At 40.5% G+C, this 23,413-nt stretch overlaps 1 protein-coding gene across 11 annotated transcripts in view; it reads right to left on the minus strand.

Annotated features, from left to right (window-relative positions):
- The window catches only part of tfeb (transcription factor EB), a 40,666-nt gene that overhangs the window by 15,227 nt on the left and 2,026 nt on the right, over positions 1–23,413 (minus strand). For 5 of the 11 annotated variants that reach the window (XM_031323342.2, XM_036002183.1, XM_036002182.1 and 2 more), the window contains exon 2: positions 4,596–4,687. The exons of 1 other annotated variant lie outside the window; for it this stretch is intronic. The gene's annotated coding sequence lies outside the window, so the exon portion shown is untranslated. Of the gene's footprint in view, positions 1–4,595; positions 4,688–8,816; positions 9,265–11,530; positions 11,898–12,125; positions 12,188–23,413 lie in introns of those variants that run through there. 5 more of the 11 variants (XM_031323286.2, XM_031323295.2, XM_036002181.1 and 2 more) reach the window with 5 other exon arrangements.

A 23,413-nucleotide genomic window follows, 5' to 3' on the forward strand; every position in this document is an offset into this window, starting at 1 on the left:
GTGCATTGGTGATAAGGAGAGAGATGTAAGTGGAGAAGGGGAAGTGTGCAATGTTGTGACTAGGGCTGGGCCAATATATTCGACTTTGTTGGGTAGGTATTCGATTTTAAATTTTGGGATTTGAATTTTTTTTTTTTTTTTTTTTTCCCAAAACTGTAGTATAACAAAATCATGAATCAATGTCTTTGATTAAGCCGAAAGACATGTGTTGTGCTAAATAATCAAGTGGTCATGAGGAAATCATAGCAAAAGAGATACAGGATGTGATAGTTTTAAATTCGCACACCATTATGATTGACTGTTCGTAGTATTGCACTGGGCCCTGATGTGCAAACCAAAGCAAAACAAAGTACATATCAAGGCTAACATCTCTACATTCTCTGTGTAGGGCTGACTTCATCCATTAAGGTCTCATATGTATTCTCATGTTTGAAAGGGTGCACTGGGGTGAAGATAAGTTAGCAGTAACACTCTCTTGACCCCCCAACTCTGTCTCTCCAAAAAAAGGGTGAATTGTGAGGTACTTCCTCGATAACAGTGAAAGATCATGTGGAGTCATGTGTTCTTGGGTGATCATGTGAGCAGAAGGACGACGGGGAACACCCATAAACCCTGTACAACACCTCCTCCTCTTTCTTTCTCACGCATACACACTCACAATGCACACATTGGGGAGTACCAGGACTGATAGTTCCCCTTCTGCAATTACTTGTGTTCATCCCCTGAATGACTAAGCTCGTCTGGACTCAAACATGTGTAATGAAACCTGTTAAGGGCAAGGTTTTTACTGTATTCTAATGTCTGATGGTAATGCACTGTGAGACAACTTCATACAGAAGAGCAGTGACAGGGTCTCAACAACCAATCAGAATATGACTCCTCCAGTCTCTCATCAGAAACACTGTCTGTACATGGTCATAAAGAGAAAAAGACACAAAGAGAAAGACAGAGAGAGAGAGAGAGAGAGAGAGAGAAAAGCTCATTGTGCGTGAGGTACAATAAGAAGGACAGCTCCTATTGAGGACTGAAGCCGCCTGTTGTCCGAAGTGTACATTTCAGCAACCGAGGGGGAACACACTGCCCGCTTTGTGCCCATTGGATGGCCCACATGAATAACACACACCCATGCAGATGCGCAATGAAAAACACACATTCCAACACAAACATGTACCCGAACTTGGACTCAAGGACAAGCCGACTCCACAAGCAGCTTCAAACTGCCAAAACGGACTCTCCATAAACAAAAAGCACATAAGTAGAGACACACTAATCACAGCACGGATTTTCCTATAAAGCTCACAACTACTGATGATGTTGGAACAACTTTCGTACTGCCAACATCTGGAGCTTTAGAGGCAGGCCCTCTTGTAGTAGTAGTAGTAGTAGTAGTAGTAGTAGGTGTCCCTTTTCAAGATGCTTATTTACACTGACAAACAAACAAGTGTGTTCACACATATACACAGTGGTGGAATTCTACAAAGTCAGTGTATTTAAAGAGTATGACAAATGGGGTATTACATCTCCAAACTCAATCGGCAAGGTAGGAATGCCAGCCAGAGGAGGACATATGCTCTATGACTCGAGGATCTAAGGCTAGACCTGTAGGCTGTACAGACAGTATTTTGTGATTTTAAACTAAACACAAATTTTATATTTATAAATAAAGATAAAACTGACATGACTACCACCAAATAGAGCATAGCTAACCATATTATGTTCCACAATACAGGTCCAATAAATTAACTCATGTAGCTTTACACATGCTAAACCGAAAGCCATAAAGTGTTAGCCTGACATCGCCAGACCAAATCGCAAATGCAAAGTAGTCTGAAACCTCTCATTTCATATTTTCGATTTCCAAGGGGCATTAGACGAAAATGCCTCTGGACGCAACTGGATAGACCTACAACCAATCCAATCAGAGCAACGAAACGTGAACAATGGAAAAATGTAAATGTAGCATCAACATGTCTGTGAACTAGTGTTGCCATTTTTGCCATTAGAATTTGAAGATGAAAGGTGTTTTTACTTTGCTTGGGAACCAGACAAATCTGCAAGCTCATGTTTTGTTTGCTCTGGCAGATGCTTTCGTGATTTGGTCTGGCGATGGCAGGCTACGCCATAGCAGCTTCAACAGAATGTTCCACATCAGCTGCAGCCACCTTGGTTGTTTATTTTTTTCGTAAATGCCTCAACGGTGCTCCTCTTTACAGTGTTCGTCTCAAAAATACCCAATATTAGATAAACAGTTGTGATTGGCCCATCAGATCAGAGCAAATAAAACATGAGCTCGCAGATTTGTCTGGTTCCCATATAAAAATAATAAAGTATATACTGTACATGCTAGTTTAACCGTTCTGCACTATGGAATTTCAGCTGAACATGGAATACAGAAATGTCAACACTTCTCCAACTTATTCATAGCTACTACTCCATAACACAACATCAGCACTGCGACAGTGTTATTTACTGTTTTTAGGGGAACTGGCACAGTTTGGCTCTCAGACACATTTCCACATTCATTGATTACAGGCAATTCATTGGCCAATATTAATTAGAACTGCTATTTGAAATCCCCAAGCTCTGCAAAATGAAACTGCTTATGACACCAGATGCAGTGGCAACAATGTTTACATAAAACTACCTAACTTTCCAACAGAGGCTTTATGTGCATCATAGCCTCCAACTGTGATGAAGCAATGATACATGATATATACGTCCTTTAACACATTCACACTGACAGGGTATCACTTCCTGATATCATATGGTGACACACTGCTACCAGGCAGCATGATCTCCCACATGGGCCTTCCCATTGCCTGACATCCATTGGGGTAAGGAGGCATCTGACGCAGTAAGAGCACACAGCGGCCATTGTGTGTCCAACGCTGTGATGTCACAGCCCCTTCACTTCAAACACTGACAGCCAGTGGGAGGATGTAGAGCGGAGGAAGCCCAGATCAGAGGTCAACTCTGGATTGTGCCACAGATTAGTCACAAACATACATGCCAACAATAAGCACACAATGGAAAATTAGAATAAATGAAACATGCTGTGCACCACTTTAGTTTCTTCCTATATATACATGTGCAAAGTGTAACACATACGCATTTATAGACACAAACACACAAGTACACACACACTTGGGGGCAGTGTGGGGCCATAGCACCTGTGTTCAGAGACATGGTGTTAATTTGTGGAGTGTGTATTTTTAGAATTGACTGTGCCATGCCAAGAAATGCCTTTTCAACAGCCAACATTGAGCAGTTGAATGTGGGATCTGAATATACACACATAAACTCAGGTGCTCTCTTACAACAAAGCACATGTGCATTCACACGTATGCAGCAACAGCTGCTGCACAAAATTCAAAGACAATTTACAGTGATATTGTGACAAGTGCAGAAACAAGAAAGAAATGCTATTACTGTATTGCGATCACAGCAATTTGGCATGGCGAGTAAAAGTAGAAAGAAATGCCTGGAGATCAAACATATGCTTGTACATCTCTTCAAATGTCTGGCACAGAGTAAGCTTAACCTGGCCAGGCCCTGCTCTGAGACACACACACATTATAAATACTGTTAAAGAACTTCAACCTTAGTCATGACAGGGTAAAGACGTGCAGTTTAAGTCATTCTTGGTAAAATCATTTTGTAGCATTTGTGTAACCACTGATAATCACTTTTGATACTTTGATACTAAGGTACAGGTTATCGAAGGCTTAGTCCAACCTCCTTATGTTAATATCACAAAGGTTACAAATGCACTGCAGACTTCAGCAGTCTTTTCATCACTGCACATGCGCGCGCGCACGCACACACACACACACACACACACACACACACACACACACACACACACACACACACACACCCTTTCCGCATTAAGCTTTCTGTCTGCCTGCTCTAATGACTAAAATAACCCCCTCTGCTCTCTGTTCTCCTTTTCAAGAACAGCCTGTTCCCCTGAGCTGGGTGTGTTTTTTTGTTTGGTGTATATGTGTCTGTATGCATTTGTGCCCTCTACAGCGTCTGACGGCTTTTGAGTAGAGTCTTTCAGAACATGTAAACAAACCTAAATTATCAATATAACTAAACCACCGCCCCCACACACACACTCAACGAGTAACGTTGGTAGGATTATGTGACATGGCTGGCAATGGCAAGTATGGGGTCCTTTCCCCTGCCTCTTTGGTTTCACACACACAAACAGCTGTATCCCTTCACGACATAACACATGGAACTATTCAGACATACAGACGGATGGACAGTCAGATAATTTTCAAACACTCAGAACTGCTATTCTGTTGGGTCAATTGCTGCTTTAGGCATAAAAAATATTCCTGCTACCACCTCACTTGTACTAATTACAACAGACACTGTATTAGGGATGTAGTTATAGCATACAGGGGTTGTGTATGCACACCAGAGTGGATGAGGTAACTAGAAATAATGATTCTCATTTCATTCAAGTCAGGATTGCCAGCTGTGTTAATGCAGGGTAGCTCCACAATCACTGAATGGGTGGATCTTTCATTCTACAGTATAATATAGAAGCACATTTGTGCACAGAGACAAACACATGCAATTACCTGTTTGAGAGGAAAAAGAGTTCACAAGAGGAAGTACGCTCTGCTTATGCTGCTGACTACATGTCTGGATGTTGAAGAAAGTGGATTTCAATCTGTGACGGGGACATCATGGGGCAGAGATGAAGAAAGGCAATGGAGGTATGAAATGAAAAATACAAACAAAAACAGACAAAAAGAAAGAAAGAAACAGAAAAAAATGGTTGGTTAAGATAAGATAGATTTGAACTGTCCCAAAGGAAATTTGCCTTGGAATCATACACAAACAGTATCTGCTGTTTAGGAAATTCAACACAACATAGTGTGCGCACACACACACACACACACACACACACACACACACACACACACACACACACAGTTACCACTCTGCATTGACATGCTCATATTGCATGCACAGACTGCCACCAGCCAACAAAATTGCACACTGCCCGTTGTACAACACATCATAATAGTTGTCATAATAGTGTACATAATATGTGCAGTAAGGGTAAGCAGCCTCATTAACATAAAATCATGATAAAAAAATAAAAATGTACATGTGTATGGTTAAGATAAATGCAGTAGGGATAGACCCGATTATCAGGCCGTTTTTTGGCAGTTTGCAGATCATCTGTATCAGCGTTTTATTTGCTTGATAACCGAAGAAGTTAATTAATTAAAAAGCGTGCTACTTTGGCTCTGCTACAGCTCTGTGTCTGTCTCTCTGCTCCGGTTTCACTCACCACTGAGTCTGACTTAATGTCCCTCCCACAACACTATCTGACTATCTTTTACTGTGTATTATGTTGAAAGTTTCTAATTTGTTAAATAATTGCTTAAAGCATTTTTTTCAAGTTTTGTGTTGGAGTTTGTAAAATTCCAAAATCTTAATTTTGACTTCATGATTTTCATTTTCACTGTATATGCATATCGGTTCCAAATATCGATTATCAGTTTCATTAACTACTAATAATCGGTATTGGCCTTGAAAAACCGGTATCGGTCGATCCCTAAAATGCAGCATTTCAGGGGTTATGCTCTGGGTGGCTTGCCATTTATGGCTCTAATGGACATGAGGACAAAAAAGTGGTTGAGCCTGCACTGGGGGAATCTGTCTGGAATCGTCTGCCTGAAGGGAGAAGCTGGTACTCAGGGTGGAGGACTTATGGGGGTCTGAAATTATCTTCTGGGCCTGCCTGAGGATAGTTTTGTCAAAACACAGCCTAGAGTGTGGGATGCTGTCTGACTCCGATTATTTGCATGGCTCTTTGTGTTAGCCGGGTAAACTGGGCTTTCAGCTGTACACCAAGGCCACTGGTCTGGTTGACAGTGGTTATCTATCTAATAAAGTGGACGCCTGTGTATGTGTGTGTGTGTGTGTGTGTGTGTGTGTGTGTGTGTGTGTGTGTGTGTGTGTGTGTCTGTCTGTCTGTCTGTCTGTCTTTGGGAGGAAGGTAACCTGCACGTCACAGGCAGATGCCACACGCAGAACGCTTTACAGCAGAGGGGGGAGGGAGGGTACCGGCTTTGACTCCAGTACACTTTTGCAAAGTTTGCCTCTAACTTTCACCATTTATAACTTATTAAGTTAATACTGCCGTTTAAAAAAAGCAAATCATACACCTATTACCAGGGTACCTGTAACGTTACACCTATAACGTATATCTCCCTCACAAAAAACAATATATTTATTACAGCCAATAGATTACTACAATCACAATAAAGTAGAGAGTAAAGAACAAACTTCGACACAACACTGAATACTTTAATGTATTTAACAGTCTTTCCCCTAGGTTGATTGCAGAAATGTTGACGATGCTCTGTACAGCATCGGGGGGAGGTTCAACGACTTTGACTGTTTTGCGTTACATGATTACTGGATATAACGTTAACAACCAAACTTTTCTTCGCTTTCCAGGCGCAACAGCGGATTGCTTACATGAACATTGCACAAGAGACGAAACAATTAATGACGCCGCCGTCATTAAACTGTCCGGAGCTAAATGCGAGATTGTCTCTGTGGTTTATTAACGCAGATAGGTGCTGATTAGCTCTCATAACGGGCCGGGTGGGTAGCACACTGCCATGAGTCCATGAGGCTACTGTCTGATTACTCCACATTTTAATTGTGATATTTTGTGATTAAATTCTGAATCTGCCACATTCTCTGTCAGGTAAATATAGTAGCACAATGTCTTCCTCTGACGTAGAAGTAGCCTACACTGTAAGTCAGTAGTAGGCTGTACAGTGGAGTTGCATATTAAGTGGTTTGGGGTTCTTCTGTAAGTACTGTTGGGGTACAATTTGGTTTTGGAGAATTCTACAAGCAGCAATACCACAGGCCAAACAATCGGCCCGTTCCAATCAGGCACATTTTCAATGAGCACTGTACTAGTAAAACGTAAAACTGCAAAATGGACAGATGGAATGAATAGCGGTAACATAAAATATGTGACTGGGACTAGTGTGAAGGGTGAAGCAGCAGGTGTGCAACACACACTGAAGAACTTCGAAAAGAGAAGAATTTCCAGAGCGGAAGCGAAGGAAGCAACAGACCATGGTTTGACCTAAGTATAAACACACACTGAATGGTGTGAAGAGATGATATTCTCCATTGTTTTAAGGCTTCATTCTGTTGCAAGAGACACCTTTGATTTACTTAATTAGTTCAGTTTTTTCATACAGCAAATTGTTGCAGCTCTCCTATCTGGTTTCTAGCTGTTTTAACAGCTCCATTTTTCAAATGAGTAGGTTTAAACATGTTCTTGTACTGTATAGGGTTTCTATAACAAAAAAAGACTAACCTAGTTGTGCACTCAAGTACAATATTCAAAACACTACACCCTCTTCCTTTTGTTATACATTTTAGCATGGCTGGGGTTAAGGGTTGGATGCACAACAGCTGCTGTAAAATTATCAGTGTCCTTAGATTGTTTGTAAACTTGAGGTGAATAGAAACTTGTGTGTAATTTACTGGCATAAAGTGCCCACAGCGTAACATTTCTGCACAGTAACCAACTTTCTGAAGGTTATCTGAATGAATCACCACTACTCATCAACATTGTGTGTGAATCAGAATGCCTGTCACCTTCTAAACACAGTCTATAAATAGCTGACCAAGAGACACCCTTGTCCAGAGGTAATCTGTCAACAAAGTCCTGCTTTCCTCAGGTCACTCTGCATCACTGATAATAGAGAAGAGAGTGATGTGAAACTAGCGGGGAAAGGACAACAGGTTTTCAGCACAAACACACTTTTAACCATATCAAATCAAAGTACAACACAATGAGATACAGGAAAGACAATAGACCAGCATCATCAATTACAGCCACAATGCATCACTTCCCGTTTCCTTCCATCAGTTTTCACAACTCCTAGTTTTGTCAGTGGTGAAGCAACTTCCTCTGCAGGAAACCCAGGACAGGTACAAAAGCTGTTTGTCATGCCACAATTTCTTTAGATGCAAATCTTAGCTTGTAACATTTTGATATTGATGGCCACTTCTTATACGATCCTTGAAAAATTAAAAAGAAAAATAAAGTACATTTTGTTCAATCTGAAGTCAGAAAGGCTCTGTGCAGAACATGTACACAAACAAGTCATATATAGAACAGAGTAACAAAAAACAATGCACAGGTATTCACAGATCAGATATACTGTACATTTAGTCATCCTGTTGTGCTGCAAGTGTAGTGCTAGTAACCTATGAACTAGGATAACAGCTCTCCAAACACGCATCTTTCAATAGTCTGACCTCAGTTTACCATTTTTATTTCTTAAATTGATCCATTTTGGTATACAAGTTAACATTAGAGAGTTGGATTTCATGTAACTTTCATTGTCTCCTCACCAGACTGCCACACTATCAGTACCATCACTCTGACATACTGCCTCCACTTAGCTGCACATAACAAACAATCATTACATTGCTAAACAATGCAGTGATGACTCGAGATCTCTTGTTGCTATTTATATTTTGGAAATGTCAAACCATAATATGTAACAACCAGTTTATTGTCAACAGTAATTGAACCAATGCTGCTTCTGTTGCGGCTACTGCATCTTTTCCAATTTAACTGCATGTTATTAAAAATACACAAAACCTGCTTAGACATGCTCAGTTTAATTTCTGATATAAAGGCATATTAGCCTGAATGAAGCTCACATTGCCGTATTCAACAGCCAGGCAGTGAGAAACACTGACACCAATACATATAGTAGAGTATAAACTTAGATCCTTACCAGCAACTCTCCAACTATCCCAAAGACAACATTGTGTATCCAACAGAGATCTGCTCCTCCACGTGTTAATGCACACACTCCCTGACAGAGAGATGTTGTTGCTGTCTGGGCCCAGCCAACTACTGCATTCATATGCCGGTTCACTGGTTGTGACGGAACTTCTCCCTCCACAGGCCGAGCTACAGTAGGCTGAGTGACAGTCACTATTAGTCACCTTCCTCCCGCTCTCTAACCACCAGCTCAGCTTCCTATTTCTCCTTATTTCTCCTCCTCCTCCAACTCTCCTCCTCTTCCCCTAAATTAGCCTGAATGCCGTAGTCTTGGGCAACAACAACGACAGCCTTGTGTCCAGTAAACTTATCTCCCTCTCTTGTTTTTCCCCGATTTCACTCTAATATGGAACTCCTCCTTCAGTCCAGCCTCCTTCCTAAAGCAGTGTACAGCATTTGCATACAGTAACACCTACACATGTGCATGCATAAACACGAATAGACCCTGGAAGCAATTCCTTATTTTGTCTGCCAGGTCATTGTGTGCGTGTTTTTCTGAACTATGGGACAGTGAATCAGCAAATTTACTTCTTTAATTGCACTCCCACACACTGTTACCCTACCACACACACACACAAACACACACACACACACACACACACACACACACACACACACACACACCTGCATGCGCATTAAGACTTAACAGATAACAAGTCTATACACAATCCTGAGGACAGAAAATGACAATGATTTTGTTTATTGTCATAGACTATGAGAATGTGTCCATTCAGCATTAGATATAACACACTTATGTCCTATCGTAATAAAAAAAGAGACGTTCCATAGCAATACTTTTATCATTTACTGAAAGTCATGGTCACTGTATTGTTAAGAGAATAGTCAATGGGCGTTGGAATAATCACAAAAACAAAACAGATGCTCCTTGAAAATAGAAAATATGCACCGGCGAAGCGACCACAGAGCACTGAATCACTGCAGATAGCCTATGACGCAAATAGATCTTAATATATTTCCGAGACTGGAATCACTGATTGGTTGTGATATTAAAAAGATGATCGCATGAAAAACAGCTTTTTAGAACATTTAAGATGCTACAGTGCAGCACAAAACTTGTAAACTTACACTATTGAAATAATATAGAATATCCTTACATTTATGTAACTACTTTACTAAATTAAATTGTTACAACGCTAAGTCACCACAGTAGGATCTGGAACAGCTTTAGCTTCAGACCGGGTGACTACACAAACTGGAAAAGCTTTTGGATATTCCTCCTCCAAAACCTTGGTCACTGCCAATTCACATGGAATTGAGGGACAACAGGGGGGTCACCCCAACCTGTCTACCAGTTAAATCATTTCCTAACAGGAAATGAACACCCTTCACTAGAAATTCAGGCGCCACTGCCACCTGAGCATAGCCAATAAAAATGTTAGTCCTTACAAACATCTGGACGGCACACCTCCAAAACTCTCAACCGGTGCCTAAACTACCCCTTCCTCAAATGCAACCATACCATCACACAAGAAACCATCCACCATTTCCAAGTTAGCTTTATCAATAGCTTTTACATGTTTGTTAACAGGGTTCAAACCAATAAGAGTACAAGGTACAGAACAACCACCCTCTTCTTTCTCTGGAGAGGAGGACAGCAGGACTTGATGTGACCAACATGGCAATGATGTCTACTGGGGAAGAAGAAGGCTTAGTTTGTTGGCCCACCACCATTTTTATCACCAGGGCATTTTTCAAAACTCTCCTGTCATTTTAACCTGACCACTGGGTTTGTCACACCAAGAGTCCTTATGAATGAGGACATAGTCGTCAGCTGCTTCAGCAACTTTAGACAGTTTTAACATCCAAGTCATTGAAATAGGTTTGTATGACCTTAGTCGGGCTCTGCTTAAACTGTTCTATAACCATCAGCTCACACAGATTCTTGAAGGCATAAACTTCTCTCGCTCTTAGCCACTGATCAAAATCTGCCTCTTGTTCACGTGCAAAGTTTACGTAGGTTTGACCGGGTTGTAAATCGCTGTCTATATGCCTCTGGGATTAGTTCATAAGGTTTTAGAACTGCCTGTTGCACCTTATCATAATCGGCAACCTCAGCGAGGTCTAGAGCAACATAAGCTTCCTGAGCATTGCCTGTTAGGGACCCTTGAATCAGATTTACCCATTCCTCTTTAGGCCAGCCTCGCTGCGTTGCGACTTTCGCGAACATCTCAAAACATAGTTCAACTTTCTCAGGGTCTATTCAGCCAAAGTCCAACAACAAACCTAGCCAAACACAGGCCGACTCACCATTTAAAAAAAAAACCTAAACAGTAGGCTGCATCCGCGCCAACTTACCACGATGCTATGGTCCAAATCGTGCCATAAAACACTACGACGTCTAATCAACACGCAACGCCACAGTCCAAAGACGTGCCACCAAAACACCTGACTTAACACAAACCTGAATAACACACGCGACACATTCATATCCCAGACGATAGCCCGCAATTGTTACAACGCTAAGCTCACCTGGGCTCGTATAACAAAGAAACACAGCTACTAAAGGCTAACCTAGCGTGTAACATAAATGGTATTGTCTCCTCTCCCTGCCTGATGCATTTAACGTGAGAGAGACCTAAACTGGCCTGGAGGAGTGTATACTTTCCTACCTTAGAGGAATTGTGCTGTGTTAAACTGACTCACCCAGCCGCTGTGTCGTTTAGAGTTCCGCCTTTCGGAGCTGGGCCAGCTAGCTTTTGGTGTCTTCCTAGTCGAGACGGCCAGCGCGCTTTGATGTGCGTCCCAGCCTCTCTGCCGTCGGGTCTGCACCAGCCCTTCGTCGGCGTCGGGACCCAGCAAGCCCGCTCTCCGTGTTGTGGTTCAGGTTTTAAAAGGTGTATTTACAAAAAGTTGTGTTGTGGGAAAAAAGAAAACGTCTCTCAAACAGTCTTTTCAATAAGAATCAGTCTTCCAAAATGTTTGTCTCCAGCGTGTGTGGCCTGTAGCGTCCGTCCGCTTGAGGCTCTTCGCCTCTGCTTCCTGTATCAATCCTCAATCCATCTCCACACGCCTGCAATGGCTAGATTAAATCAGATCAACAACACCACACCCCCTCATGTGACATGTCAGTCTGGCCCCGTCTATCAGCTAACCACGCCCACTTCTCTTAAAACACTACACTGATATAACAAAATGTTATAAATCCGAGTCAGTAGACTAAAAAAATCTCACTTACAAGCTAAGCTTGTCTGTGTATACTATAGGACAAGTAACCCAATAAAAGAAACTGTGTATATACCTGTGCACACATTGGGACGGCCTCTGCTTGTGTGTATGTGTGCTGCATCACTTCTGCTCTGTCTGCATTGTCAACACACACAGACACACACACACACACACACACACACACACACACACTGATTTAAAAGTGTGTTAGTTTTATCTGGTTTTGTGTCAACATCATTTTAATCATCACTGATGAAAAGTGTAAACTCTCCTATCAGTCCCAAATAAACTGTACTTTGCGTGTAAAGTGGAGCTATAGGACTATATGCTTACTTTTCATTGATTGGCTGATTTCTTTGAGGCAAGTGAGTTCAGATTGAAATAAAACTTCCTCTGAAAATGTGCTGTAACAGATGTGTTTACAAGAAACAGTAGTTGCGTCATGAATCACTCCTGCTCGTGCAGCTATTTATATGTCAGCAAAAATGCATACAAACACAGATTAGTGTCTCAACCTTCTCAATCAAATATTGGATGTGCTTGTGTGTACACACACAAGATACACACAAGCACATCCCTCCAACACTCCAAACAACAGAAGGTAGAATGAAGACTACTTGCTGACAGGACCATTAAAGGCATACTATGTAACTTTTCCCTCTTTGGTCCCCCTACAGGTTGTCTCATTGGAACTACAGCCAAAAGAGCCTCCTAGTGGTGAGATCATGCATAATAGCAGAATATTTTCACTTCAGAACATGTGGAAATGCTGTACATGGACAGGTCCAACATAAAGAGGATGTTTGTTATCTTGGGCCATTACTATAAAGAGGACCAAACTTCAGAAAACGTTTTTGATTAAGAAATCTACAATGTTTGCTTATAGTCTGTCATACCCTTTTATGAAGTGTCAGGACTCTGACGTCTACTGTTGATACCAAAAACTGTACCTATCAGTGAAGTCATTCCACCTCATTAGACCTTGCTGTTAGCTCAACTCATTAAACTGAAATGCAGAGTGACCAGGTTTAAGATCAATTAGGTTTTAACTCAGGTTGTTACAATTACATCCACTCAGACATATTGTAAAGGCCACATGCAGAATGCCCATTACGTGCAGCAGCTTGTTTGATGGATTCTCTGGGCGTAATGTGTTAATAAAACTCTTCCATCACTGAATGTAACCCAACTATTAGTAAGCCTCCATTCATACTCTCCTACACCATCCTGTATCCCTGAATACAGAAACACAAACACTGGTATCAAAGTGCCACTCAGCTAGTTGTGCCTATCACAACAGAGGAGAACACTGGCCAGCATGGTTCAGCAGTACCCGGCTGACAAGAATCCCTTGTTTGTACACAAAGCATTCAACAGTGGACCAGCTCCAGTTCTCATAGTGCCTGCAGTGTATTTACTGGGTTATTTTGGTCCAGGGGCAGGAACGCCCCAGGCCCTTAGCTTATTGGTTGGGAAAGCTGCGTTCCTATCAAGTCTGGCCAATCATAAGGTGTATGTGTAGGAGGGGAAATCATTGACCAAGACAGCCTTGTACTCTTTTGACAATGGCCTATGGATGAGGCAGGACCCAAACACACACATTCACACACACATAAATACGTCTACATACACAAACACACCAGCCAAGACCCTCTTCTACTTGTCCGCAGGACAAGTTTCTCTTCGTTTACTCCCTCAGTCACCATGGCTGCAAAGAGGCTGCAAATAAATACTACATACAGACTATCGTTGTAGCTCTATTTAAATAATGACTGTAATGATATGTCTGAGTGAGGTTTAAACCAGCTATGCTAACCTTGTGCTATCTCTCTGTTAAGTAGGACAAACAGTGCTGTCAATATACCAGACAAGTTATAGCTAGGGTCGCAGATGATGGGTCTACAATTTGACCATTTCTACATGGATTTGCACACAAAATGTTTTCCTAGCATTTTGTCTGTATGATGTAAATATGTATCACATAAATACTCTCTATCTGAAGCTTTATGATGCTGCTAATGCTGAGTGAAATAATCAAACAAAGATGCCATTTTGTTAAAGCTTCACATCAAGGTTATTATAGTTTTGCATTTTTCATTAGTTTTTATTTTTATTTCGTTTTGACTTTTTGTTTTCAAATTCAGTTCAGTTTTAATTTTTTTAAAGCGGGTTTGCTAGTTTAGTTTTTCTTTTCTTTTTTTTTTTTTTTTTTTTTTAAATGCTTAGTTTAAGTTTAGTTTTTTATTAGTTTTAGTGTTAATTTTAGTCTTTTTTTTGTAATATGGGTTATTTGTCAGGGCCAAGATTAAAAAAGGTCAGAAAAAGTATTGTGTAATAATAACTATACCAAAACATCATACAATTTTAGAAATATGTATTCACAATGTATTCAACAATAACACCAGTACATAAAATGTACATATGATGAGCACAAATATGTAAACAGTCTACACAAGACGCCGCAGTAAGTGCAACATGTGTAAACCTAAATAGCCAATAGACTAAAGAAGACAGACATGAACAGGTGTTTTGAACTTCGGTTCGAGTAAAGTGGCGAACTTTTTGAAGTCACTCGACTCACACAGTTGTGTAGACATCCCAGTATCAATACACATATTAACCCACGCTTCCTCCCACTTTTGGTGTTCCTGCGTATTTACTAATCAGCAGCTATCAGGTCGCCGGTGAAAGCACGCCTGTAGCGTTCTCTGTCCTACAGTTGTCTCCGTCATGCTGCCTGGCCCTGTATCCATACATCCATGCCCTGTACCAGGATTAGCTTCTGTTTCAACTCAAGGGGGCTTTGCGTTCTCCTCTACCTTGTTAAGGTAAGCTAGGTTAGCCTCCTTGTGCGCATTTTTAAATGTACTTTCAAATTCGTGGGATTTTTCCCTTTAATAAAATGTCCACATATTTTAACACCTTCCACTGCAAGGCACTTGCTTTTATCTGACACAGTCATAATCATATAGGACGCTGCCGCTTTCTTCCGACTTTCGGTACTGCCATGATGCCAGGCGAGGGGCATGGACTACGTTGTGTTCAATTTGACATGGAATGTCGGAATTTCTGGGTTCCCAGTCGGAAACTACATGTCTATGGCATAGACTCTATAAAACAGGTCTATGGTCGGAAATGTCAACTCTGAAAGATTTAACGTTATTTGCTCTATGAAAGACATTGACAAAGACGAAAACTAAGGACATTTACTCGATAATTAAAATAATTTTATTTTAGTTAGTTTTGCAAACAGACATTACAGTTTTAGTTAGTTATCGTTTTTTCTATTGCCTTGTTTTTATTTTTATTTCAGTTAACGACAATATTTGTTCCCACCTAGTTTCCGTTATTTCGTTCGTTTTCGTTAACGATTATAACCTTGCTTCACATCAAAAGGACATTTTATAGGCATAATATGCCATTTTAAACACATTATCTTCTACATCAGCCTTAAATATTTGGTATTGTCTCAATGAAAGTTCTATAAGTTTGAACAATCCTTTGCCAATGAATGGCTATGAAAACAAACATGTCCTCATCATACTATAAGTGCTACATCATACAACCTGATGTGACCTCAAGTTGTGTTCATTGAGTATTAAGGCTGCTTTTGTGGTTTAATGATACATATCACCTGCCATCCCTGATTCTATAAACCAAATAAAAGGGAATATTATTGTATTATTATTATTATTATTACATGTATCTCTGTATTGTACCTCCAGTTGATTTACAAACAAATTTGTATCAAGAGTTGATGCTATATGGGCTGCTATGGCTGGATGTCCTAATCACAATGCACTAAGCCACTAGATGCTTATTTTTAGAGCATCCTATTTCAATTTGTTTAACAAAAGTGGTGATCTATGTGTGTGATTGTGTGTAATAGAGATAGAGTAGTGCAATAACCAGCCAACCAGCTGTACAGCATTTCTTTTTGCATGGGAGTCACCATGTATGGTGAGATGGAATGGAAGGCATTTATGAGATGAGTTGTGAGATAAGGTACACACATCACACAATGTATTTCACTATGGCTGTCACACACCAAAACCTGTTCTTTACAAATCGCTCCACTCCCTCCCCACTCTCACTAGCTGTAAACTAATAACTATTAGTATGAAGAATGTAGCTGTGCCTTTTGAGCCCTTCAGACTTTTGAGAGGACGAAGGAGAAAGAACTGCAGAGAGTGAAAGCAGAAATGGTAAGGAAAAGAGGACAGAAACAATTGGAAACATAGGAAGTTCAAGGAGGGGTCAAGAGGACAATAATCAGTAAGATAAGTTTACAAGAACACTTCCCCTGTGCTGTGTGCGCCAGATCAGCATCCATTTCTTGTCCTCTGACCAAATATGGGGACAGTTTTTGATTAAGCAGTGCAGACAAAGGAATGCTGTGTCTCTATACACAGACGCCCACACACAACCTTATACAGTACATCACTGAATTTCCACTACAGATGATTCTGCCATGGGCTACGGCTAACATTAACAGAGAGGAGGAAGAGATTGCCCAATAAAAATGTCAATAAACTCAGTTACTAAAATCGCTGCTGTTTTCAGTGTTACTAATCCCAGCAGATAACAGCCCTTCTGAAATGAGAAGAGCACCTGCTATTGATTGAAGAAGGAGCATCAATTCAGTTCTTCAGCTAAGCAGTGATATCACACAGGTTTGAATAAGAGATAACCAAGTCATGGGGAAGACTGTGTTTATGTAAATATACAGCAATAGCTTGAGAGCCATATATACAGTAGTGATTTTCCTGTATTCCCCAGGATGAAGAAACTAAATACGCTAGCCTATGTAATGTAGATAATGTTAGCCTTGTTATGCAGTGTGTGTGAATTGGTGCTATACATGTCTAAATGTTTATGTGTAAGAGGTAAGTGATGTATGATCTGAGCTGTTGAATTAAAATCCTGGCTCCAGGACATTCCTTTAGCACTCATCTGCAACAACCACTCAGCATTTCCAACTGTCAAGATGTTTCAGTACAGGTTTGTCCAACACTTAGCCAGTAATCAATGTATTGTAGTTACACATAGTTGCAAATAGGAGTGGGGGGGAAAAAACGATTTATTTACGCAGGTAACCTGTGTATTTTTAAAATTCTTTTCCCCAGAATCAATATTTAAAATTTTTAACCAATGATTCACCTAAATATTTTCTGTGTATACTAGAGGTCGACCGATTCATCGGTTTTGCCGATTAATCGGCACCGATACGGTACCATTGATGGAGACTACATTATATCCGTTTCCAGCGAAACAGAGCGAAAGCAGAAAATGCTGAAAATACATGTTATGTGCTTCTTTACAAATTAAATAAATGTCAGACTGACTGACTGACTGACATGTGATGTGCATTCTTCATGGAAAACATGTTTTTAGAATTGTCTCATGATATATTGTCTCTAGAAGTGTATTATTCAACTTTTGTTTTTGTTAAAGAAAGAAAAGAAAATCGTAATACTCAATACTATCAAATCGCAATACTTCTAGAATCGCAATAAATGAAAATCCTAACACAAATCGAATCGGCACCAATGCATAGTATAAACAATCGAATCGGGACTAAAGCATATCGTCCCAGCCCTAGTTGCAAAGGTAACCCATCCTTTGTCCTTTATACTTCCTTTAATGAGGAAGTTACTGAACACAGTTGCTACAACTTATGTAAGACACTTCAGTCCAAATGTTAGATCCAGTCACATGCCTTTTCTTTAATCCTGTTCTGAGCCACTTACAAGAACCGTACACCGTCTGACAAAAAAAATCAAAGCAGTCAAAAATAGTTCTTTGAAAGGGACGAACACCATCAACCTGGCGGCCGAGGCGATGCAGACGCTGCCTCTGGACCACCAGAGAATAGAAGCACCAGGGCTAAACAAGTAAAACAGTCAAGCTAGCCGTCTCTCACATCTCTATGGCAACTAGCTGCCACTAAAGTTGCAGTGCACCTGTATTCTGACCTTTAGGGTGAATGCATTGAAACGGATACAACGTGGCTACGTCCGCTTTAAAAAAAAAAAAAAAGGGTAGAGTAGCCTATATGCAACATACATATATAGGAATAGGATTAATTGATTTATAGTCACAGGAAACATGTTACCCCTGTGACCCTTATAAATTAAGAAATACCATTACATTATTACACTGTGAAATAAATTACTTTATTCTTTATTTTGGGTTGCAGGAAAAACAAATCCTGACAGTTACTGATACATTTTAATTGAGGGCAACTCTGACTACTGACTTATTAGCTGTTATTTAATCCCCTTCAATCTTTACCACCCCTTCAAGACAGGGGAAAACCTAATCAGTAAGTCAAGGTTTTCCAAATCAAAGACAGAAGTGAGATCCAACATGAGTATATTCGCACAGTCATGTCATGAGTCATCAGTGGGTTATTTTACATTCCTCATATGAAACCAGACTGAAATTTATCAAAAATGTTGTGAGAGAAACAGCCTTTCTGTTTTGTTGCCATTAGTCTAAAGCTACTAGAAAGAATACTAAGAATTGCATAATGGAAAACCTGTTTAAGGAGCCCAGAGGGCATATCATTAAGGAAGTGCACAGGTCATAATAGTTCCTAGTAAGTAAGAAAGAATGTTCAGTTGTTACAGACTTTCAACAGCAATGCCGACCGTTGAAATAGAAAGACTTTGTGTGGGGGCCAAATATAAACAGATGGAAAAATCTATCTTAAAATCGTCAATGCTGTATTGAGCCTTTAAATCTGATTTTCTTGAAGCAAATCACAAATTATTTCAAGATATTTCACAATACACATCAACAGACACGATTTCTTGAAAGAAGTGAAACTGCAAGAGACCCAAGTTAAATTGCCTCATATTATTCCCGTTTTGCTTGTTTCCAGGAAAAGCTTTTAAGACAATTACAGAGATTTAACAATAATTTGTAAATAAACAGTAAGCCCTAATATGTCTAAAAAAACATAGCTAAGATGACTGATGAACATCTTTATAAGGAGATCAAAATATAACTCTGAAATCATTGTGGGTCTTTAAGAGCTAAAGCTGCAAAGAGCTACAACTGCAAACTACACCCCTGCAGTTCATACTAACAAGCAAATTCTCCAAACGTACACAACAGGCCAGCTGCAGTCTGTGCTCACAGATGCAGCTGAGACGCCATTCTTACAGAGAAAAGAGAGACTGTGTAAGAGCATCACTACTGTCTGTCAGTCAAAAGAGGATATGAAACTGTGGAATGGAGATAAGATGAGGAAGTGGAGTCACACATTCAGCACATGCCCTAAAACACCCCACCCACACTCACCTCTGATAAATCATGGGTCATGTTGTCACATAGCACATGCCAAGATGTCATTCCTGGGGTTTAAAAAAATCTGAGATCAGTGACACAATGTTTTCAGTTTTGAGTTTGTTTGGTCTTTTTGTTTGTCTTCATGAAATCCATACCACCATGAAGACACTTCCTCATTTACCCCTTCCGAGTCTAGTCACGAAGAGGCAAATACACTGTACGGGTCACGGGAGATCATATGGCAAATGGATGGAGCTGTGTTTACACACACCTGATGCTCTTTCACACTAGAGTACATCAATTGAGCCTACTCAGTGTGCCTGTGTGCATGTGTACCGCTGCCTATGTTTACCTGAAGAAAATTAACCCAATCTCCAACACTTACAAGCGGACATGAGTCCAATGGGGCTGAAAACATGACCCACACACACACTTTTCCATACACACAGGATTAAAAGCTAGTGCTAATTTGTGCACTTTGTGACAAGGTGATTAGATTGTACGTGTCACATATTCAAACAAAGACATACACTTATAAACACAAGCCAGGGAAGAGAAATGTTCCAATACAGCCAGTAGTTTGGTTATTATAATATAATTTAGACCAGTTAGTCAAATGGTCACCTCTGCGGTGAGGTTGTAGTGCTTGAAACTCAACTCTGTTTTGCTTTGCTGGCCATCTGAGCTGGTTGCCGTCGTGCTATTGGAGAGTGCAGTCAGTCTGACAGGCATCAACGATGCTCATAGAGGCCGGTCACCTCTGACCTTGCTGACAGTGACCTCACAGCACAGTGTGTTTACTAACCCCTGACTCTTCATACTGTGTGCACTCCATAACCCCACTGACTCCTCTATGTGCATCTGTCCCACTCTTAACCGCGTTTACACTGTTCACACACACACACACACACACACACACACACACACACACACACACACACACACACTTGTGTGGGCAATGAGAGAGGGAGTGAGCGCAGGTTAAGGTCTTAACAGCTACACAGATACCTTGCGTATATTTTTCACTAACACAACTGGTTATTACAACTGGTCCAACTTTTGTACCATAAAGATTTTCTGATACTGTGTTATGTAGCAGACAGCAGACATTGTAAGTAACCTGTTATGATCTATTTGAAACATGGACAATTATAAAGCAGCAGCCCACAATGTAAGAAGAGCAGTAAAGGAGGCAAATAGGGACTACGGGAAGAAAGTGGAACTACAATTCCAGGAGGGCAACAACCCCAGAAGCATGTGGCAAGGTCTAAGAACACCTCACTGTGCATGTGGATCCTTGGCCTCCTGAGGGGAAGACCCCAGGTGGTGAGGGTGGGCAGACACACCTCTTTTACCTTCATCCTAAACACCAGGCACTGCAAGAATATGGCTAGGAGAATCATTAAAGATGCTCAGGAGGAGCTTGTACCCTTAGGCCACTAGGATCCTAAATTACGTCACTACCTAAGACTGCCACCCCATCATACAAACATACATAAATGTATCACTAGTATTACTATTTTAATGCAGAAATTGAAGGAACTGATAATAACATTTTACAGGAAAATGTATTTTTTTATGATTTTGTGTGACAAAAAAAAAGATTGAATTTAACTGAAATTGACAGGATTTTAGTTCAGAGGCATTCTTTGGAACATACATTATATGAACACATGATAAAATTACAAGAAAATAATGCAATAGGTTTTTTGATATGTGGCAGCACTACATTAGTGTCACAGTTCCAGCTCAACTTCGTTCCATTGTTGCTGCACAGTAGATCTATCTTTTTGTTAATCTGGTTACACAATGGAAATGTTTTCATTTATTCATGGATTCACAGTAATGATAATAAAGGTGGTGAAAAGGAGTGACAGAGACAATCCAAAGAGAGATAGTGGGATAAAGGTTTTCTGTCTTTTCGGGAGAACGGTAATTCAGGTTTAGCGGTTGTGACCACATTAACTCACTTGCTACAACTCTGAAGCAATGTTATGTGGAAAAATTCTCACTCCCGTAGTACAGCCTAAACACACATCAACAACACATTCACTAAGTGTTTATGTGTATTTAAATACGTGAATGTTCATGCACATATACTTTGTGCCCGAGCCAAACAAACTACTATAATGCATAAAAATACATTATTTCCTCAGACCTGCACCTGAACCTGCCCCCATGCATATAAAGGCCCATCTGTGTGTGTCTCAGTTACAGTGAACAACAAAGAGGTGGAAGTTCACGTGTCCTTCAGTATCACATTTCTGTCTGCCTTTTATATCGGAACACATATAGGAAAATACACTTCCCACAAGGACACCTAAACTGTCAGTGTGATTGACTGACTTTAGTGATCCTCTGCAACTTCCCATGCAAAACTCAATTTACTGGAAGCGATTGAAGGCAAAGCAGAATTAAAAGGAACACCATACAAGCTCTTTCTACCTACCCAAAGTCAATAAACAGATTATTAATTGCTAATTGTTTAAATATGGCTCTATTTATGGTTTTCCTGTGGTTTTCCACCGGCTGCAGTTCTACAAAATCCAATCTTTCACAATCTATGCGCCAGCACCTTGCATGTCGGCTCCGCCATCACTGGTGTATGAATGTGTGTGTGAATTGGTGAATGAGAAGCCAATTGTAAGGCGCACCAGTAAGGAAGAAAAGCACTATATAAATGCTGACCATTTACAATTTATGTGATAAACAATCATATACATAGTTTATTGGGATCGCTGAGGTCTAAATATTCTATTTCTGGGAACTAACTTTATGACCTGTCATCATGTCTTGTAACACAACATGGTCATCGCTGGATTAGTGCTAACCGTGGCATCTAATGGGAAATTTCTTTTTTCTTAGAAATGCACTAAGAACGAAAGTAGATGAACATAAGCAGAACCTTAACGAAAGGGTACTATGCAGTGACAAGCAGGGGCAGACTGGGACACAATTTCAGCCCTGGCACTGTAGCCACACCAGCCCACATTACCACGCCCATGCAGCCCCACCCACGGACACATGCATTCACTACTTACATTTGTGTACAGATGGTGAAATAATATAAGCAGTACCTTATGTAACATATTTTTAAACATTTAATGTAACTGGCAAACAATGCTTACTACTTTTTAAAGAGCACACGTTTATAACAAATTTACACATAGCCTACTGCCTGTTTATGCCGTTTGTATGCTGTTACTGTCATTCTCTACAGTATTTTGTTCTTTGTTTGTCTGTTCGATTGTCTGTGTGTGTCTCTCTGTTGACACTGTACATATTGTCTGTCTGTGATTATACTTCAGGGTTTTTCCTTGCTCAGAATTGGTCTTTGGGGGAACACATAAAGCAGGGGGGTCTGGGGGTCCTCCTCCAGGAAATTTTGAGTGTAAAAGACTTCAATTCCTGCATTGTGATACATTTAGGCACCAATTTATGGTAAAAATGTCAATATTTATTGCAAGGAAATCACAAAATTCTGGTGGCAGGTAACAATTCAAAATACAAAATATAATGGAATATTATTATATTCAGTAGTCCAGTAAGGGGGCTTTCACATCCGGGACATGGGCCGGATACGACACTTGACCCTAAAGTCCAGTTGTTTAATTAGCATGAACAGGGCTTCATGGTAACTTTTTTTCCCCAAGGAGCATGTTTTGCTTCTAAGTTGAAAAATGTAGGATTGACTTAGGCTACTTAATCAGTGATGTTGAATATAGCCTAGAGTGTAACGGACCATCACAGTTCATTTATACATGTGAACCGCGGATTAATTGCAGAGTTTAACCTACAGCAGAAAGATGGCGCAGAACGACGCTGCTTGTTCAGGGTTTTCATGTGTACTCCTATAGGCCTACACTTCGCATCAGGCGTTAAAACCAACTGTACCCAATTAGACTACTATTTAACGCGATAACGAGACGTTTTTAACCGGGAATTAAACTGTCTCAATTTAATACTGATGCCGTCAGACGGCCGCGCGGACAGACAGCAGTCTGAGTTCTGGCAGAGCTCTGCGCCCGTCACCAGCGGCTTCTCACTGCGCAGCCGGTCCCCCAG

The sequence above is a fragment of the Sander lucioperca genome, chromosome 6 (genome assembly GCF_008315115.2).
Source record: "Sander lucioperca isolate FBNREF2018 chromosome 6, SLUC_FBN_1.2, whole genome shotgun sequence".
Lineage (NCBI taxonomy): Eukaryota > Metazoa > Chordata > Actinopteri > Perciformes > Percidae > Sander > Sander lucioperca.